Raw genomic sequence first — 21654 nt, forward strand, 5'->3', positions numbered from 1 at the left:
GATGGCCACAGCTACTACTATCTTCTTTATCCACAAGTCAGGGGCAGGGCCCAGAAGGACTGGGGATACAAAAAATACAGTTCTGGGTTGAGAATGCGTTGATGCTGCCCACTGTTCACCCATATCTACTACCCTGTAAGCCTTGGGAAGGGGGGACACATTGCCCAGGACACTGTTGAATCTGGCATTGGTTCAGCTACAGTTAACAGGACTGGGCAGGGCTACATGAGAGCAGCCCTGCTGCTTCAGATGAAAGGCCTATCTAGTCCAACGTTCTTTTCTCACAGTGGCCAACCAGATGTTTATGGTAAGCCCGCAAGCAGGACATGAGCGCAATGGAGAGCAACTGGCATAATGCCCCTGATATTAGAAGATTATATATATTATATGTGTGTGCATGTGTTCGTGAGAAAGATAAAAAGACTAAGCAGAGTATTAAAAATCTATTATAAGCTAAATGTTTCGGCTTCTGCCCTCATCTGTAGCTTATCTGTTGTTAGTCTTGTTATCTTTTTAAATCTTTCTTATACATTTTACCTTAAGACTGACTGCATTCACAGTGGATCCAGAGCCTCCTTGCTGCTTTGCTGTCGTGTCGCTTTACATCAACCTCTCTCTCTCTCTCTCTCTCTCTCTCTCTCTCTCTGTATGTGTGTGTGTGTGTGTGTATATGTGTGTGTGTGTGTGTGTATATGTGTGTGTATATATATATATACACACACACACACACACACACACACACTTAGGACATTTATATACTGCCCACATCCAAATGGATTCCAGAGCAGTGAACAATACAAGACAAAAGGAATAAAGCACAATATTAAAAGTTTTTTGTTGTTTTTTTAAACAGTATATCAATAAAAACCATGGCTGGTCAACTGGGGAAATAAAAATGTCTTCAACAGGCATCAGAAACAAAACAATGCCGGTGCTTGCCTGACATCTAAAGTAAGGGAGTTCCACAGAGAGGGAGTTACCACACTGAAGACTCTACTCTGAGTAGATTCCAACTGGGCTGGAGGTCCATGCAGAACTACCAGGAGCAGCTCATCTGATGACTGCGGTGACCAGGCAGGTTGGTAAGGGAGAAGGCACTCTCTGGGTATCCTGGTCCCAAAATCTTAACTCTGTCCCTATAGGGAATAGGCAGCCAGCGCAGTTCCCTCAGCAAAGGAATTGCATGTTGAAAAGAACAGCTCCCGGTAACAGCCAAGCTGCTGCATTCTACACTAGCTGCAGCTTTGAGATCAGCCTTACGGGCAGCCCCAAATAGAGCATGTTGCAGTAGTCCAGTCTTAAGGTTACTATTGCTTGTACCACTATGGCCAAGCAATCCCTGTCCAGGACAGACCATAGTTGGTATACCAGCTGAAGCTGGTAAAAGGCACTCTGAACCGCCATGACCACTTAGGTCTCATCTCCAGCAACAGGGAAGGATCTAGACTAGATCTAGGAGCACAGATTTTGAACAACATTGGGGACAAGACGGTACTCTACAGAAACTCATAGCTCAATTGCCAAGGGGCCGAGGAACAGTCACTTGATGTTACCCTCTGAAATCCACCCTGCAGGTAAGACCAGAAACAGTGTAACAATGTGCCTCCCATGCCCAACCCATGCAGCCAATCCAGGAGGATACCACTGTCGACAGTATCAAAAGCCAATGAGAGATCAAGTCAAGTTAACAGGGTTGCACTCACTTTGTCCCTCTCTGGTCCCATCAGGGTGATCAAGGCTGATTTGGTCTCATAACTAGGTTGAAACACAGATTGGAATGAGTCTAGTTAACATGTAGCCATCATGACCAGTGGCCACTGATGGTCTCATCCTCCATGAATTGTTTTTACAAGGTCCTAACTATGGGAGGGGCAGCAAAAACAGTGGGCAAGAAGAACGGCTATATTTCTAAAATGGTTCTGTGTAAGAACTAGTTTCACAACTCTACTTTATTTGGTGCATCACAAGCAGAATATGTATTCTGACCATTTGATTCACTTAATACATTCTTAGCACTACCACAAAATGTACACCCCTTCCTGCAAGAATTATCGGATGATTTCATAATTCATTTGCTTTGGAAAATTACCTGTATTGGATCCAATTTTGTCAGCACTCACCACCCAAATGTGCAATTACAGTGGTAGGTTGGGTGCAACAGGAAGAGTCCTTCCATCACAGGAAGGGATATTTGGATCCAACCGAATAAAAAAAGTTTGGGGTGGTAAATTCTATCCACTTAAATTACATGCTGTGTGAAGTACCTCCTTTTGTTTGCCCTTCATCCTAAAAGGAAGGAAGGAAGGGGTTCTGTTCCTGGACCATAATTAACTGTTGCCTGAAGATATTCAGGACTTCATACTCATTGAAAGAAAGCAAGGAAAGCTGTGAGTGTCCTAAACTTCCCTTTTCCAAATTAGAACCAGAAGGATTAATTCCTTCCTTTCTCAAATCCTACACAACTCTTCAATTATTCTCAAATAGATTTTTCACCCATTTATCAAGAACTAAACCTGAACACAGTATTGCTAAGAACCTCATTAACGACACTGATACAATGAATATTCATGACCACAGAAAGTATATTTAGCCATCATTTGTTCCGCTTTCTCCCAACTCTTCATTAAATGCAAAAAAGCTTCTTTTTAGGCTTTGGTATCTTACCTAGAATATAAAATGTCCCATGTAAAAAGGGCAGGCTTAAAATAACCCTTTCTGTACCAATGGAGGTGGTGCATTCACAACTTATATGGCGCACTGCCATGTTCCAAACGTTACATAGGCGCTAGCTCAGTAATCCCTGTAATAAGTCTGCAAGACAGATGGGTATTATTTCCCCCCACATTGCAGCCTGGGGGTGAGCCACTGCAGCTAACACAGAATGGCTTGCCTGAGGCCACACAACTGACAGCCACACGCATATTCAGCATTTCCTCCTAAAATAGACTGGGAAGAGTAGATGCCCACAAAGATTTTGTTGGCTACTTATTTGACTTAGGAATTTAATTGTTAAACCAGTAGTCGGACTATCCTGCTAAAATTAAGTCACACTGCCAATTCTTACAATTGCCAATATGACTATATTTGCCAAAGAGACATATTTTGGAAATAGAACTAAAAATAGTTACACACGAATAAAGGCACATAACAAGCAAAAGTGTGAACACCTGCTGCTCTGTTCACTATCAGGCTGTTTGTTGTTGTTGCAGCAAGAGTTGTCTCTTAAATGGATTCAGTTTCTTAAAAGTTAAATGATCAAGCAAACTCATTTGCTGCTGTGCAACTTAAAACTGATCTTATCTGTAAAGCCAAGCATTTTTACTTGCTAGGCTAATGATTTATCCTGTCTGGAAATGAATCATGGAAATGAATTCATGTTCTTGAGAAGAGGTTGTTCCCAGCTGTTTTTTTTGTAACAGATAACTAAGCACCTTCTGGTCTTCTGGGCTGATTAAGCATAAGTGCAGATTATGGCCCACCTGTATTCAGAAACTCTGTTAAGACCACAGACAATGCTCATCTAGATGTTAATGTGGTGGTTAAACAGCACTGGGAACGAAGGTGCTCCTTCCACCTTTAGAAACATGGACACACAGGGCATCTCTACACCAGCCTAAAATCCTGCATTTAAAATGGGGTTTTCTGCTTCCATTTTAAATGCAGGATCACAACTGACTCCCTTTTTCACGTGCTTCTTTTCCCTCACCCCCTTCCCCTTCCTTCTCCCTGTATCTGAGTCTTCCATTTTCTTTCATTGATCTTGCTCCTCTTCTTGCCACTTTTACTCTTCCCAAGGAGGAAATTGAAGCAGAATGGGGTAATTTACAATACAATGTAATTACAATACAATTACAATGGGGTAATTTGATAGCTCATTAGCTGCAATCTATTTAGAAACGGAACAAAGGGCATTTAGTCCTGGAGGGTCACGGCATCATGTAAAGAGCCCACAAATTTCCGTGAAGGAGCAATCTGCAGGATAAAAGCTCACAATCAAGGAGCCCACAATCAAGACCTCCCCTGGATGGCGGGGGGCGGGGGGCTGAGTGCCAGCTGCCATGCTAGACCTCTAAAATGGTCAAAAATGGATCTAGGCAGACCCAGCTGTGAGCTTACACAGACCACAAAGAAGAAATACATGTTTCTGAACACAGTTGGCTCGGGACCCAAACACATGTTGAGTCATTTGTGAAACCCAAGACACATGGATAAGATAACGCAACATTGCTGCACAAACTGAAGCTGTGGTGGGAGAAAAACCAAGTGCCAGATTCTACACTTGGTCAAGAAGTGTCATTGGGCAATTTCTGTCACATCAGCACCACCACCAGAAGAGTTGTTTGTGATATTGGGCAAGTTGAATATAAGTCAGCACTGTATTACTGTTGCTGCAAAGCAAGCCAACAGCAGACTGAGATTCTCAATTGCCTGCTCTATGCAGCATGGGCAAAACCTTTAATGGAATAGTATGTTCTGTGCCTCAGGATAAATGCCAAGAAAAGAGGTTGTTATGGGGCGCGGGGGGTGAGGCTATCCAAACAGCAGCAGCAAAATGGTTAGCGATCAAATGATATGAGGAAAGACTGGAGGAGTTGGTATTGTTTGAGGACCTGTCTGTTACCAGGAGGAAAAGCACCCGTAGAGCAAAGCCAGCCCTACTGACAGGGAGGGATAATGGTTTCAAACTGCAATCAAAAGTCAAATTATCCAGCAGTATGGGGGATGAAGCGTTGCAGCAGATTTGTGAAGGGGTGCTGTGGAACCCGTTCACTAGTAATTTAACAGGTGGTTAGACTAACTTCTGACTGGATTAGTCCAGTAGACTTGGTCCTGATATCCCCACACCCCAATTTCTTCGCGGTAGATTCACCAGCACAAACTATGTCATGTTCCTCTATGCAGCCATGAGGTAGGGATAGCAAGATGAACTTAACTGTACTCCACATTCACTATCTGAGCTCCTCCAAGACTCTCATCCAAGGGAAGCTCGGACAGTGGCAACAAGGGAGAGGGCCTTCTCAGTGGTGCCCCCCCACCTGTGGAACAATCTCCCTGACAAGGCTGTCCTGGCACAGATATTGTTATCTTTTCGGTGCAAGGTTAAGACCTTCCTTTTCTCTCAGGCATTTGGCAACATATGATGAGTTTTTAATTGGTCCTGGATCTATCTTTGGGTATGACTGACTGTTCAAAGTTGTTTTTAGTCATATGTTGCCTTTGTGTATATTATCTCTGTGTTTTATGTAAATGGATTTTAAACGCTGTATATTGTATTTTAATGTTTTAATCTCCATAAACTTTCCAGAGAGCTTCGGCTATCAGGTGGTATAGAAATGTAATAAATTGTTGTTGTTGTTTATGTTGTTATAATTATTATTATGGCAAACTGTGACAAAATTCTAACAAAGAAAAGAGTACAATAAAGAGCCACAGGTGTGACCCAGGAGTTGCAAGCTGCCTACACCTTCTTTAACTGAAGAAAGACATAGAGACATAAACTGAGCTCAAACAGTGTGACAAGCCACACTCAAGGTTGAGTATGGATTGAGTGCAGACTGTTGTTGAACCATGAGTGGTTGTGCTGTGTAAACTCAGCCCTGCTAACAAACCATGGTTTGTTAACCACAAACAACCCACAAAGAGAACCCATGGTTTGTTGTTGAGTTGTGAACTGTGGGTTGTTTGTGGTTAACAAAACATGGTTTGTTAGCACAGCTGGGTTCACACAACATAAACAACCCATGATTTAACAATAACCCACAATTCAATGAGAATTCACACTCAAGCCATACCCAAATTTGAGTGTGGGCTGTCATATTGTGTGAACCCAGTTTGGGTTCTCACTATTACAAAAGTGATAATAATAACCCCTTTGCCCCTTTTATTTCATTCTTGGCTTAAGAAACTATGAACCCTGGGTGCTATCAAAATAGCCCCTGGGGGATTGTTTTAAGAGAACAGCATGTTAAATTAATTGGGGATAGCCAAGCCAGACCAATGAGGAAATCCAATCAAATTTTCTATATCGAATGAGTAGGAGGATTTGCCTTCCCTTAATCCCTAGATTACATTCTGTGCTACTAGCAAGCTTTGTGTGCCAATGTAGTCTCCTAACTCAGAAATAATAGATGAACATGTGATTAAGGTTTCTGATAACGCTAAGGATTAAAATCCCATGCTTCCAGACCATGGACACAATGTTTATAGTAGCCCAGACATCCATGTCAGTGGAGGAATTATTCTATTTTATTCAGAGCACAGTAGGCTAAGGAAGGATTGTTTCCCACTGAACCCACATGACAGACCACAGTATCACTGAGAGCATTAGATAATGAAAAAGTAGACTTATTTCACTTTAATCTCAAAGTACGAATTAATCTTTCAGTGAGAGGACCATTATTGTCAGCTTTATTACTTCTCTTAATGCTGCATGCAACAAAACTTTAGGCTGTATTCAAGTGATGAACTGTAGGTTTGTTTTTTCTGCTATAGTTGTTTTCATCAATACCCAAGGCCAACCAAAAACTCACAGATCCACAGACACTGGTGGATCTGTGAGTCCTTCAAGAGTCCTTCTGTGGTTAGCTTTATCAAACACAGTTTGCATTGAACTCAGTTCTGCATTCAAAATATGCTTATTATCCATAACAGTAAGAATTATCTTGCTCTTCTCAGGATCCTACAGATAACGCTTATTTAGCATGGCAAATGCCAAGAGAGACTTATAGGTTGTCCCTTAATCTAAAGAGGGTGTTGTTCCAAGAAACAATTAAAAGTTTTGCTCGAGAGATTAATTTCACCCTTTTCAAGGTCAGTATAAGAAAATAAATCTTTTAGGGTTCATAATGCTATTTTAAATCACAAAAGCATGTGTTGACTGCAATTCTAATGTGCTACGTTCTACCCACAAGCTAGTTTCGCAGAGATCTACAACATAGAAAGACTGCAGAAAGCCATTTCCTGATAGGAAAATGGTTATATAAATATGCCCTGTAAAAAGGTAATTTATGGCCACTTACTGGGTGGGATTCAAAGAGCTGCTTAAGGATTACACAAGGGATTTGCACTAACCCAGTGATTTCTTAAAACTCCCATCAGTTTCAAAAGCACTTAATTTCAAGTGGAAGACCTCCGGTTTAGTGAGGAGGTGGGAAAAGCCTTCCCCAACCCAGTAGGCTCACAGAACTTGTTTCACAGTTCTATGGATCCTGGCCACTGTATCTGCAGAAGCTGGAATCACTTCCATGCCTGTTGCATAGGTGAATATTGACTGAATTGATAATCAACAAGTCAAATTTGAACCTTGCAATCTGAAATTGCAAAATCAGCGTAATTGAGCACCCAGATAAAGGATAGATTCAAACTGTCGACATAATTGTGGAAGTGGCTACACAAACCCAGTTCTTTCACTCGCCCTTATTCATATGACATAGGTGGGCATGACTTCCACAATGGGAAACACACATCTTATTCAGCGCATAATGACAGCCCTACTTGATATTATGAGATGCTGAGCGCTGGTTGAAGACATGTGAAATGAGAGAATCAGAACCTGTGAATAACTGCAAGGATCCGACTGCTCTAGACTAATCCCCCAGTATGTATTGTATGCACAGAGGTCTTGGAAGAAAGGCGGGTATTTGTTCACTTGCACTGGGGTAAAAAGAAAGACCAGGTAACTAAGGATTTCACAGTAGTTTTGTGCTGCAGTTTGGAAAAGAGCCAGCAGGAATTCTACCTGCTACAATTAGCCAAGGCAAGAACACATTTAGATTCTTAGGCAAAGATCGAGGGTCCACTTTCTCGGCACAAGAGCAGCCAGATATCTAGGATTTTCCAGCCCTCTCCATCAACCTTCTAGAAAGGTAGCCTGAGGCTAATTCAAAAGTTGGGGGTTTTTGTGGGTGGTGCTGAAGAGTATAAAAAACAACCAGAGTTTGGCACCTCACTTGGTTGAGTATTTTATGAAGCAGTTAAATATTTAAAGCAGCCTTGCAGATGGGTTCCCAAATGTTACTAAGGTTCAAATGTATACTCACTGATGTGGTGGGAGTAAACCCCACTGAACTAAATGGGATCTACTTCTAAGTGAACAAATAACCCACTTGCCCAGCATGTGTGATTTCAAAGAGGAAAGACAACTGATACTTAAAAAAAAAACTCTACTTCACCAACATTCAATTCTTATTCACCAGTGATCAGGAAAGTACCTATTTACAAGTTTGATTTAAAGGGATTTAATTAAGAAGGAGCAGCAACTTTTAAGGCAAAAATGTATTCCTCTTCTTTGCCAATAAAATGCATTTGCATTTTATAAGGATAATGCATTTCCCATTATCCTTTATTCCTATGAACAGCCCCAACAACAGCAACACCAGACAGGCCGCTTAACAAGATCAGCCTCGGATGGCCTTCTCTCTGTCCCATCAGCCAGGACAGCTAGACTGGTGGGGACGAGGGAGAGGGCCTTCTCTGTGGTGGCCCCCACTCTGTGGAACTCCCTCCCTAGGGAACTCCGCCATGCCCCCTCTTTAATGAGCTTCCGTCGTGCATTAAAAATGTGGTTGTTCAGGCAGGCATTTGGGGTGGGTTAGGGTATTTTAGAAAATGTTTTTACTGTAGAATTTTATTGTTTTAAACTGTTTTATTGTACGCTGTACATCGCCCAGAGTGGCTGGGTGACCAGCCAGATGGGTGATTAATAAATTTAATAAATAAAAAAATAAAACAAATTGTTTGACATTTCTGTCTGTACTCTAAATTCATAAGACTATTAGGCTAACATGGATTTGATGGCAAAGAAACATATTGGGTTAAGGTTTTTTATATGCAAACATCTTGATCAGACAGATAAGCCTCCCGCAACCTGATTCCCTCCAAGTGTTTTGTACCACAACTCCCATCATCTCTGACCATTGGAGGGGGGGCATTAAAGTCCAAAACATCTAAAGGGCCCCAGGTTGTAAAAGGTTGCAATGGGTGATCTAACTGATGTGGGTACTGTGCCACAAGCAGAGATCAAAAGCAAGTTTCATGAATGCAATTATATCCAGACTTAAATTGGCTGAGATGTATCAGATGCTATAGGAAAAGGTTAAACACTTAGAAGAGTCAGACAATGGGGGAGGGGGGGAGAGAGAGAGAGAGAAGAGAAGAGAAGAGAAGAGAAGAGAAGAGAAAAGAAAAGAGAAGAGAAGAGAGAAATGAGAAGACTATGGCATATCGAAGTCCAATATAAGGATCAATTTGATACTAAGCATTGTGACAAGACAGGGCTGGTGAAATATTTTCAGATTTTCAATCCTCAACTTCAACTTTGCACAGAAGTGAAAAAAAAAAAAATTCTTTAGTACAAGATTTTATTTTTTTTTTAGAACTCATGCATCAGGGACTTCAGACCAGAAGCCAGTGTTGTCCACTGAGACAACATCTAGCAGAGCCCCCACCACTCAGTAATATCCATATCCAGCTCCTCCTCTCCCTGAACTATTTCCATTCCATTTCAACTGGTACATTATAAGAACTACTATGTAATGTTAAGATTGGTGTCCAAGTTTGTTTTCCTCTTCCCTCCCCATCCCTTTTTTCTTTTGCGTCATGTATTTTAGATTGTAAGCCTGCAGTCAGGGGGCATCTTGATTTTATTATTCTTATGTATGCTGCTCTAGGACCCTTTTTGACGGAACGGTAGGGTAAACTGTTTAAATAATATTATTCGTTATTATCTAATAAATCCTTGAACTACAGTGAAATAAGGACCTCCATGGTTGCATCAATCAGCATCTATATTTATTCATATGCCAAATATAAATATGAAAGGTAGTAGAAATAGAAAGGTATACTTGCTTGGACCTCACTGACTTACAGGTGTATTGAAGCTGGCTAAGAAATTCACTAGACTTTGATCATGTGAAAATTCTGAAAATTTAACAATTTTTTTAGCTCTCCCCCTGGAAACCATGGACATGTTTTTATACAATATTTTTATTTTTTTAAAAAAGAAAAACACAACACAACAACAACATAAACACACAATACACGTACACTAAAATACCTCTTAAGATTGTAAGGTATCTACCTTTGGCTCCCCTTACACAACAAATGCTTATTATTATTATCTAGTTCTTCTCTTAGTTGTATATTATACATTCAGTTCACAGACATTATCTCATTTCTCTCCTAATTTCAACAACAACAAAAGAGAAAGGAAAGGAAAGTTTCCTCCTGTGCAAGCACCGGGTCATTCCTGACCTCTAGAGGGACGCCGCTTACGCTGGCGTTTTCATGGCAGACTAGAGCAGGGTAGTTTGCCATTGCCTTCCCCAGTCATGACTACCTTCCCCCCTAGCAAGCTGGGTACTCATTTTACCGACCTCAGAAGGATGGAAGGCTGAGTTGACCAGAGCCAGCTACCTGGGACCCAGCTTCTGCTGGGATCAAACTCAGGTCATGGGGAGAGTTTCGGTTGCAATACTGCCGCCTACCACTCTGCGCCACACAAGGCTCAACAAAAGAGAACCATCTAAAAGTTCAAAATCCACATACATAGATATCACTTTTTCTCTATTTCTTGTACAAATTCTATAAAAGGTTTCCAATCTAACATAAATTTAGTTGTTGATCCTTCTTTAATTATAATAGTAAGTTTTGCCATCTCTGCCAGCTCCATCATTTTCATGATCCACTTGCTCACAGTTGGTGTTGTTTCATTCTTCCACTTTTGTACATACAATAACCTTGCAGCCGAAACCTTGGACATGTTCTGATGCATAACAGCCAGTGCTCTAGCATGGAATAAGCCAAGGCACATGCTGGACTCCAAACTGTGGGATTTCAATTCAGGCTTAGACTGGGAGATTTCCAGTGGCAGCAAAGAATGCATCCATGCAATGCAAGCTATATTTACTGGTATTGTAATGATCTGCAATACAGCTCACATCGACTCTCTTTCCTCCTGACATTGGCAGGTTCGCAGGTCATGGCAAGCCATCATGGGTGACAAGCTATGCATTATGGGTTGTTCCATGAACAACCTGCAGTGCGTAGTTTGTGCACCCAACAGATTTTGGGCTTGCTGTGGTTGTTTTCAAAGTCCACGAGGTCACTGCCATGATCAACGAATGAACAGTGTCAAGGAAGCTATTCGTGAAAATAATTTCTTTCAGAAAATGGAAGTCTTGCCTAAACACGGAGGAAAAAAAGGAGCACAAGCTTGGTTCGGATGACACAGCAACCCATCATGGGTAGAACAACCTCTAGAACAAGCCATGCATTGTCAGGGTGGCTTGTTGCCCACAAACAAGCAAACCTGTGGGAAGCGGTCCAGATTCGGACAACATGGCGACTCATTGTGGCTAGTTACCCACAATGAAACAAGATTGCTTATACTGCCTACAAAGAGAATTTTGCAACTCTAACTACTATTTTCTCCCCATTTCGATTACTTGGGCCTATGGGTATTTCTATCCCCCACATTCATATCTCTATGACACCCTAAAGTATTAAGTGAAACCTTGAAATTATCAAACTTATTTATGTAATAGATTTATACACCACTGAAATTAGTAAATGTGTATTTGCTAACGTCTCTAAATGGTTCACCAGAAAATTAAATACATTAAAATACATAATACACATTAAAATACGATTAATATACATAATACTTGCTAGAACATTAACATTAATAAAAACATTTAAACCAGTATCATATCATAATTGCAAACAAACAGACAAGCGCACTCACTCAGGGAAGTTGTTTCAACATCTAATGGAAGGGAGTTGTATAATTATAGAAAAGGCCCTACTAGCAGCAGAAGGGAACTTCACCACTAATGGTTGGGATGCCTAGAAGCCCACCTTGTTTCCTGATCTTAAAAGCACTGGGTATATACGGGAAACATTCCCCTGGGCTCACTCCTACTCCGCTTTGTGACACAACACTGTGGATTGCATAGGTTAATTTGTAGTATGAACATGAATTCAATGACATGAATTAATTCCTGCAGCAGAAGTCAACCCCAATTCCTTTCAGTTCTATGGAGCAGCTCACATTTACAGAGGCCCCATCCAAAGATTGGAGTGGGGGGGCGCTGATACCAGGCATGTTGCATGTGGCCAGGCTCCACTCATGCAGGGATGGTGAGAACCGGTGTTTGGTGGGAAAGCAGCTGTACTAACAGCCCCCACAATTTGCACTGACAGCAGCCTGAAAACAAAGCAGCCATGGTTACCGCCAAAGGATACCTCCATATGAACGGAGCTCAGTATTAGGCTCTGCCCTGAGTGTGAACTGGACTCGTACTTCTACGAAGTTTGGGATTTAGAATCTAGTTTAGGCTGCAAATCCTATCCACATTAGTTAGATTTGTATCCTGCCTTCCCATCAAATGGTGGTTGGGAATAAGTCTCATTGAACTTGACAGGACTTACTTCTGGGTAGGCATGCACTGGATTGCACTGTCCATTTCCTAAAGTATCCAGTGTTAAATCTCATGTCTCCAACACTTCCCACCAAGAACTCATTTTATAACATATGCAAAACAGCTATTTTACTCAGGCTTTGAGAAATGTAATTGCTTCTTTCTATAATTCTAATGGTAAAAAATGGGCCATTACTAAAGAGACAATAACAAAGAATGAGCTTTCTTCTTAGTTGCTTTTTAATACCACAGCAGGCGCCACAGTTTGGAGCATGCTTCACACAATAAAAATAAATAATATTTGAAATAAAGAGTATTACAACTGTTTCAGAAAGTTAAATACTTCATATTTTGTAAAGACAAAAAAAAAAAAGACTTTGGGTGGTGCCTGCAGGCTTCAAAAGAGTCTAGGCAACACTGAGTAAAACTTTCCTGTATCTGTGCAATTATATTGTGGCAAACTGAAGATAACAGGCTTAGCAGAGATAGTTCATGAAATAACAGAGAACAAGACACCCATTAGGATGTCTGCGGAGCATTCTTTTTAATGAGAACTTCCCTCTCAGGAAGAGAGATAATGATGGGAGGAGTTTATGCCCTTTATAGTCCAAGGCTCTCTAACAACCAACAGAAAATGGCAAGCAGGTACAGACTAAAACTTTATAGAAGCAATCAACCTATTTTCTTCCATTGTGTTGCACAATAAAAAGAGCTGATGTAGAAACGCGATGGACTTTATACAATATACTTATGAACCCCACTCTAGTGTTTTGTTTTCAAGTCCGGCTATGCTACAGGCTATTACATTTGAAGACAAGTTAGCATATAAAGAAAGTTAACACAATGCACTGAAGTTTCCTACTCCTACAAATGCAGTTAGAAAACTATGCTTCCCATTTCCATCCATAAGCACTAAAATAACATTTAGAGTGAAGGATTGTAAACAATTACACAAAACGTGCAAGCAAAGACCACCAGACTTCCTTCAACTCCCTTCAACCATGTTAGAGGCTGCTAGCTTCAATGGAGGACTGATCCCACCCAGAGATACAAAGGGATGTCTAGTTCCAGGTTATGTCTAGCAAAAGTAGAAGTTGCTAATTAAAGTGAAAGGAATTCTTCAAGGGCAGTTGCCAGTTATCAGAAACCAGTACTGGCCTCCATCAGAAATATGCTGGAAACCCTTATCTTGCCACAAAGAATCAAATTATTCAGGGCTCTATTATTCTGGTTTCACACTATTTCATACATTACACCAGGTCCTCCAATCTTTTTGGCCCATGGGCACATTTGGAATTTAGAGCAAGTTTTGCAGGTGCCATCACAAAATGGCTGCATGTGTGTGCGCATTCATGAAATGTCTGTTGCGCTGGGCATGGCCGGTCACAAAACACCCATTTCACAGAAGAGAAATGTGTGAAGCTAAAAGACTTGCCCAAGAATCCAAGTAGAAAGCAGAGGTGGGATCTGAGCCCTAAAACACCTACCTGAACCCATATTAATAGGATCACCACCAAATCTATTCTACACATACACCATGGCACACACACTGAAAACACTCCCAAAATAACCCTCTATTCAGAGGAAACACGTTTCTGCCTCACTTCCCCCCCAATTACCCCACTACCTGTCTCCCCCACACAATCACCCTGCCACACCTATGATCGCCCCACCAATGCCTTTTCACTCCAGCCCTCCAATTGCCTCACTGCCTATGACTGCCTACCCACACATACATAGTTTTTCCCGCTGCTTCCCAAGCTTATCAGGCAGTAGCAGGGACCCTCGTTATTTCTTTTAGTTTTAACAGGCAGTGAGGACACACTTAAGGCATATGGGGCCCTGGAGGTATCTGGGTGGGAATGAAGATGGTGGCTGGGAAGCCAGCACCTGGTTCTGAAGTGTGCCCCAACTGCCAGGGTTTTTTTTTTATTATAAAAAAAGTAAGTAAGGGGTTTCACGGGCACCAGGACAGTGTCTGAGGGTGCCTTGGTGTCCATGGGCACCATTGTTGAAGACTCCAACATTACACAGATTTGACACTGGGTATACATTAGCATGGAGCTGCACAAAGGCACAGCTCCCCCACTACTGTACCAATGTGATATGCACGTACTGATAAAAGTGTACCATATTTACTTTTACATCTTTAAGGTTGCAATCCTATGGATGTTTAGACAGAAAAAGTCCTACAAGTCCCAGCATTCCCCAGCTAGTCATGCTGGCTGGGAAATGCTGGGAGTTATAGGACTTTTTTCTGTCTACACATCCATAGGATTGCACCGTATGTGTTTTAACTCAGTGAGGTTCTTCAGAAAACCATGAATAGTGTGATTTCAGGAGCGCAGTCTTGTTGGCATACAATCTCTCTGTCCTCATCTAGAATTCCCTTCACAGGTACCTTATGAGGGCCCTCTATTGCCTAGACTAAAGCTCTTAAAGATATATATTATGCTCCTGTGTGTCTGGTAAATGTGCTAGTTTCTAGGCCATCCCTACAGAATCAAAAGGAGGCTATCCTCTGGCAGGGCTGCAGAGAAAAAAGGTTCCCCTAGCGTTATAGCATTTCTCACCGCCCGCCCTCCAGCCCCTTGTGTCACAGAAGGGCTTACTCCCTGGACACAAAAAAGACAATCTGATCCCAAGAGAACTATTACTATCCTTGATTGGGATACGTGCCTGTATAGACATCTCCCTGCACAAGGAAAAGATATATATACAGGCATGTGTCCCAAGCGAAGATGGTAACAATTCTCTTGGGATCAGATTGTCTTTCTACAAAGGAAGTGGAAAACAGCAGAACTATACAGTGCTCTTCTCGTTCTTCATTTCTACACCACCCAATAGCCAAAGCTCCCTGGCCGATTTACAAAGAGTAAAAGCCCTAAAAATGTGTGTGTTTTTTATATATCACACACACGTTTAACAATCAACCAGAAGAAATCCCAGGACCCAATTAAAAACCTTCTAGTACTTTCTCCAGTCTACAAATAAATGATTTGAAAAATACTCAGTCCTCCAAATTTTCAAATTCAAGTGCTATATAAAATAAAGCTGTTACTGAAGTGAACAGCCCAGCGTTTTTTGGTGGTAATGATTTGAGTGTCAAGGACTGTATATAGATGATTAATGCTGAACAGTACAGCCCGAGTCAACTCTTCCAAGCAAGATCAGGCTAAGGGTTAAGCTACAATACATTTCTCACGTTTAATTGCACAGGCCATTTAGGTATACTGTTTGAGACTAGCTATCTTCTACAATTATCAGACTCCGGAGGTCACCAATTAGAACCCTGCAAGGATTTGAATTAAAAAGAAGGCCTCGCGATTAGGTGAAGTAATGATCCCAAAAAGAGATTAGTTCTGTTCAGCCTGCACTCATTATAAAAACCATTTCCTTTGCGTGAAGATTCAATGTCTCATTTATCCTCCTGGCGTTATCACACCATGGGACAGAACTACGATTGCACAGATGTAGCCTAGAGGCAACACAGGACTGCATTTAGATATTGCTGGATGTGAGAGACCATCCTCTGGCTTTCACCATTCCTCTAACCAGGGTTGTAGTATGATTGGGAGCATGGAAACACCTGCAAGTCACCTATCCTGTGTACAATTATCCAATTCTTCTCTTGGTGAATGAGCGGGGCTCATTTAACTCAGATGGAAGTCCCATGACCAGAGATCCCCTAGGCATAGGAATCTGAACACCTTCCAAAGACTCCGGCTAAATCTGTATGACATCTAACAAGCTGTGATGGTTTGAGGCCTACAGAGGCAAAGGGGAAAATTAGAGGTTTGGGGTTTTCTGTTGGGAGGGGGTATCCCTGAGAGGAGTAGTTTCCGTTCCCTGATTATGTTTCAGTTTTATTTCCCCAGTTACGTTCATTTCTTCAGGTTTGAAACAGCACTATTGGTTTTAAGGAAGGAGGGTATATAAAGAGAGTGAGAGAGCCAGTAAGAGCAGAGTCAGGAAGACCAGAGCCTGAAGAGGGAGCAGGAAGAGGCAGCCTGGAGACGTCTAAGTACAGCCAGGGTAAGGGAACTTGCATTTTTGCAACCTTTATTTTTTTTTGTATTACTCAGCTCTTGCTTTAATTTACCAGAAACTGTTGCGGTTAACCGCTGTGTCTAGTGTCAATCACCCCACACATACAGCCAAACCCCCATGTTACTGGAAAAGGGAAGGCGAAAGAGGGAAGGTAGGACTCTTAAGGAGGGAAGAGATCCTTAAAGAGTTGCTCAGGGGGTCCAAGTCATAGGTGGAGCCCTGACACAAGCCAAGAGGCAAAGGTAAGGGACCTCCTCTCACCTGAGGAGACCACAACAGCCTGTGAGAATTCAGTTGAGGTAGCCTCCCTCCATTATTCTCAGGGATATTTATTGGGCTTTATCCAATGCTGGCCACCTCACTGACAGGAGACATCTGTCAGCAGAACAGGGGAGGGGAAAGTCTCCCCCCTCCCTGCAGCTCCCCCCACCCCAACTCTGGAGGATTATGGGACCCTTCAGAATAGTTCTGCGGTATTTGCAGTGTGCAGCAGGGGGAGGAGGGATTGCCAAAAATCAACCCCTCCCCATTCTGCTGGCAGACATCTTCTGTCAGCAATGGGGCCAGCTTTGGATACAGCTCAAAGACCTGGATGCCCCAAAAGGAAAGCAAGGTGGGAGAAGCCCAGGCCAGGAAGTTAAGCCCATCAGTTCCTGTAAAGGCCATCCAGAAGTTGATAGAATTCAGCTTTTATTGTTTGGGGTTGGGGTATCTTTTTGTTTGTTTTAGTATTTCAGTACTAAATACCTTGAGTGCATTACCAGGAAGTCAATATAAGAGAGCAGAGTACCCACCCGATAAATAATAAATAAATAAATAAGGATTTTTCTGGCCCTGACATTTTTCATGGACATTTAAAAATCCTTCATTTGCCAAGATAGAGAAAGCATGGTAAAATGCAACACAGCAGTTAACATTCCTGAAAATATTACTTTTAAACCCAAGCTTGAGTGCCAACAAAAATAGATGTGTGTTAAATGTTATGTGTCTGGAGCCAGCGCCCAGTAAATACTACTTCTGTTTATCTTTTACTCTCACATCCACCACATTACTGTGATCATTATATTGCTATTTTGAGTATCATATAGGCTCTTCTTTCAGAGGATGACCCAATCTAGAGAAGATGATTCACATGTAGAAGGAGAAATGGAGATGGGCGCCCAAAAGAAATGTAGCGCTGATCATCACTGGTTCCTGATATGGAGGAAATCCACATAAAGTGGTTTTGAAAGAGCAGGCTTGGACCCAGGAAACCCAAGTTCAGGTCCTGCCTTTGTCACATGGGTCACTGTGCAGTACCACCTCACAGGTTTGTTGGGAGATCAAGCATAATAAAATGGCATATGAAACTAGCAGTCTCCTTGAATATCCCAACTGCCGTAGTGCTTCCCACAGCTTCTTCCCTTCCCCAGCGTATCACTTCCTCATCCCTTTTCTTTTCCATCTTTGCCCATCGTGTTCTTAGTTTTGTTCTCTCCTCCTCCCCTCACTCAGCAATGCTTGTTCATCTAAGTGCCTAAGGAAAATTGTCTTAAGCCCATGTCCAGGGATGTTTTGCAGTGCCCACACTACATTTAGAAGTTCAGACCCATCCACTGCTTGCAGAGCTGCAAATTAAACTCCCTTTTCAAACTCAGAGGGAAAGTAGAACCACTCCTGTGAGGGTCACAAGAAGGGATTATAAAGAGACAAAAGAGAGTTCCTGCCAACCTGGGTGATTGTCACTCCAAAGTAAGTGCAACTGTATTTAACAGAGCTTAGTCTCAGGAAGGTCTGCATCGGATTGGATTGCTTAGGGGCACTGCTAGGCACTTAAAAGATTTGGGCCTCAGGCTCATGGGACAAATCCACATAAAATGTGTATGTGCTAATTTATATCTACATATACAAGCTTAGATATTACTAGGATTTATCTATATTTCACAGAAGGCAAAGCCAACCAATTAATTTCCCATCCAAATCACAACAATTCATCAATTTGCATCCCACCCCCAGATCCTAAGAGAGTAGCAACTCCTTAAGAATCTCTTCCCTCCTTAAAAGTCCCACCTTCCTTCTTTTACCTTCCCCTTTCCAATAACGTGGGGCTTTGGCTGAAGGTGTGAGGTGACTGACACTAGACGCAGAGTTTAACCTCAACAGTTTACTGGTAAAATAAAGCAAGCAAATCACACTAAAGGTATTTACACAATAGAGCTGAGTGATACAAAAGGCCTTAAGAGAAAATAAAGGTTGTAAAATGCAAGTTCCCTTACCCTAGCTGTACCTAGACTTCTCCAGGCTGCTCCTTCCTGCTCCCTCTTCAGGCTCTGGTCTCTCTGACTCTGCTCTTCCTGACTCTCTTTTTATACCGTCCTCCCCCAAAACAGCAAGTACTGCTTCAAACCTGAAGAAATTAAACTTAACTGGGGAAATTGAACTACTACTCTCAGGGATACCCCTTCTTCCCTTTGCCTCTGTAGGCCTCAAAACTTTACAGCATGCTACCAGCCTAGAAAAACTTGTCCTGAGGAAAGGCCGTCTATCTTGGGGACTCAGATAGACATTCAGGGTATGACAAAGATCTGATTTGTCACCTGAAAGGAGGTGTGAACTTCCTTTGTATGTATATATTCTGCATTTATTTTCTATCAATGAACTGTCATCTTTTGCACATGTAGCTTGCTTCATCTTGGTAACTGAAAGAATTTGATTGATGACTGGGACCCCAGACAGAATCAGGACCCCAGATCAATACACACAGGTCCTTGTGGACCCACCAGGAGCATGCCCTCAGTGACTGGACAGGTTGGTAAGGGAGAAGGAGCTCTCTCAGGTATCCTGGTCCCAAAAGCTTAAGTCTGGCCCTATAGCAAATAGGCAGCCAGTGCAGTTCTCTCAGCAAAGGAGTTACATGCATGCTAAAAAGGGGCAGCTCCCTACAACAGCCAAGGTGCTGCATGCTGCACTAGCTCCAGCTTCCAGAGCAGCCTTAAGGGCAGCCCCACATAGAGCTCATTGCCATAATCTAGTCTTGAGGTTACTAATACCTGTGGCCAAGCTACCCCTATCCAGGAAAAGCCATAGTTGGCAAACCAGCCAAAGCTGGAAAAAGGCACTCCAAGCCACCATGGCCACTTGGGCCTCCAACGACAATGATGGATCTAGGAGTACTCCCAAACTATAAACCTGATCTTTCAGAGGGAGTGCATCCCCATCCAGAACAAGCAATGAGCCTATCTCCTGGACTCGGGAACCACTCACCCACAAGACTTCCATCTTGCCAGGATTCATTTTGTTTATTGGCCCTTGTCCACCCCATTACCGAGTTTAGGCACTGATTCTGAACTTGCACAGCTCTCAGATTCAGATGGGACAGGGAGATAGTGCTGGATGGCTACTTGAGGATACAATGGGGGCAGCAAAGTAAGCCTTCTTTGCTGCTCCCACTGCCACGCAGTAGGCACGATTATGTGTTCTAGAGCATGTTCAGTGATTTTTGCTTCAACTCTTGCGCCATTTGCACTCTAGCTGATGTCCAGCCTGTTTCATTCACCATAGCTCCCCGGTATACCAGGGAGCAGAATGGGCTCCACAGAGCCAGACAAAGCACTCAGGTGCAATTAAGACAATGCTCCTCCACATCTCACTGTTCAGCAGTGAGACTAGGGCCTCAGCTGGATCACCAGCTTTCTCCACTAGAAAATCCCCAAGAGCATTCAAAAATACATTGGATTCCATCAGTCTCCTGGGAAGACCATCTGAATGTGTCCCCCATCCTGCAGGAGAAAGTTCTTAAGTTCAAATCTCACCAGGAAATGGTCTGACCATGACAATGGGGTTACTTGGACACAAACTTCAGATTACTCATTTCACAACTTGGAGCAAAACACAAATCAAGGGTATGCCCTGCTTTATGTGTTGGGCCGATGACAAGCCCATGGTTGTCGTGGAGGCCATGAACTCCCGAGCTGTAGCTCCAGAAACAGCCTCAGCATGTAAGTTGAAGTCACTCAGAACCACTGTCTTGGGTTCCTCCAACATCACACTTGAAACCACCTTCACGAGCTTGGTCAGAGAGGCTACTGGGTAGCACGGTGGGTGGTACACCAGCAACATCCCCAACCTACCTCTATGGCCCAACACCAGGTGCAATCCCTTAAGGCCCTCTCCAAGGAGGAGAGGTTTCTTGGTGAGAGAGATGGAAGTTCTAGCTGAGGTGATCACATTCATCCAAATCATGAAAGGGGGTGGGGGTGGGGGAGACAGAAAAGGCTCAGCAGAACTCAGTAGACTCCTCCCAAACCTCAAGTTTTAAATTTGTTAAGAGCCCACCCTGCCAGCTACAAGTAGTCTGGAAGGGCATTTTACCTGGACCCAGATATGCTAGCTAGAAACAGTGTAGGATTAGACCTTAGGAGGTTTACTTGCTGCTGTTCTAGCAGGGAACATCTATTTTATTAGACTGTGCAGTACTGCTCCCCTTCATGGATCACTGCCTTGTTGTGCTGAAGGGGCTTGCACAACTCAGTGAAGCCATAAGCTATGCCGTCCAGGGCCACCCAAGACGGACAGGTCATGGAGGAGAGTTCTGACAAAATGTGGTCCACTGGAGAAGGAAATGGCAACCCACTCCAGGATTCTTGCCAAGAAAACCCCATGGAACGTATCACAAGGCTAAAAGAGATGACGCCAGAGGATGAGACCCTCAGGTCGGAAGGTGTCCAATATACTACTGGGGAAGAGCAGAGGGAATTTCCAAGTCGCTCCAGAAAGGGTGAAGTGGCTGGGCCAAAGCCGAAAGGACACTCAGCTGTGGATGTGTCTGGTGGTGAAAAGAAAGTCCGATGCTGTAAAGAACAATATTGTTTAGGAACCTGGAATGTCAGATCAATGAATCAAGGTAAGCTGGAGGTGGTCAAATATGAGATGGCAAGATTGAACATCGACATCTTGGGAATCAGCAAACTCAAATGGACAGGCATGGGCGAATTTAATTCAGGTGACCATTATATCTAATACTGTGGGCAAGAATCCCTTAGAAGAAATGGTGTAGCACTCATAGACAACAAAAGGGTGGGAAAAGCAGTACTGGGGTACAATCTCAAAAACAACAGAATGATCTCAGTACGAGTCCAAGGCAAACCATTCAACATCACAGCAATTCAAGTCTATGCCCCAACCACTGAGGCCGAAGAAGCTGAGG

At 42.7% G+C, this 21654-nt stretch overlaps 1 protein-coding gene across 9 annotated transcripts in view; it reads right to left on the reverse strand.

Moving 5' to 3' along the window:
* Positions 1-21654, reverse strand: part of KHDRBS3 (KH RNA binding domain containing, signal transduction associated 3) — a 131993-nt gene that overhangs the window by 78707 nt on the left and 31632 nt on the right. The window contains exon 1 of one of the 9 annotated variants that reach the window (XM_084848741.1): positions 538-625. The exons of the other annotated variants lie outside the window; for them this stretch is intronic. The gene's annotated coding sequence lies outside the window, so the exon portion shown is untranslated. Of the gene's footprint in view, positions 1-537; positions 626-21654 lie in introns of those variants that run through there. 9 annotated transcript variants of the gene reach the window in all.

The sequence above is a fragment of the Heloderma suspectum genome, chromosome 4 (genome assembly GCF_057233095.1).
Source record: "Heloderma suspectum isolate Gila_16-S chromosome 4, 16-S_ref, whole genome shotgun sequence".
NCBI classification, from domain to species: Eukaryota; Metazoa; Chordata; class Lepidosauria; order Squamata; family Helodermatidae; genus Heloderma; species Heloderma suspectum.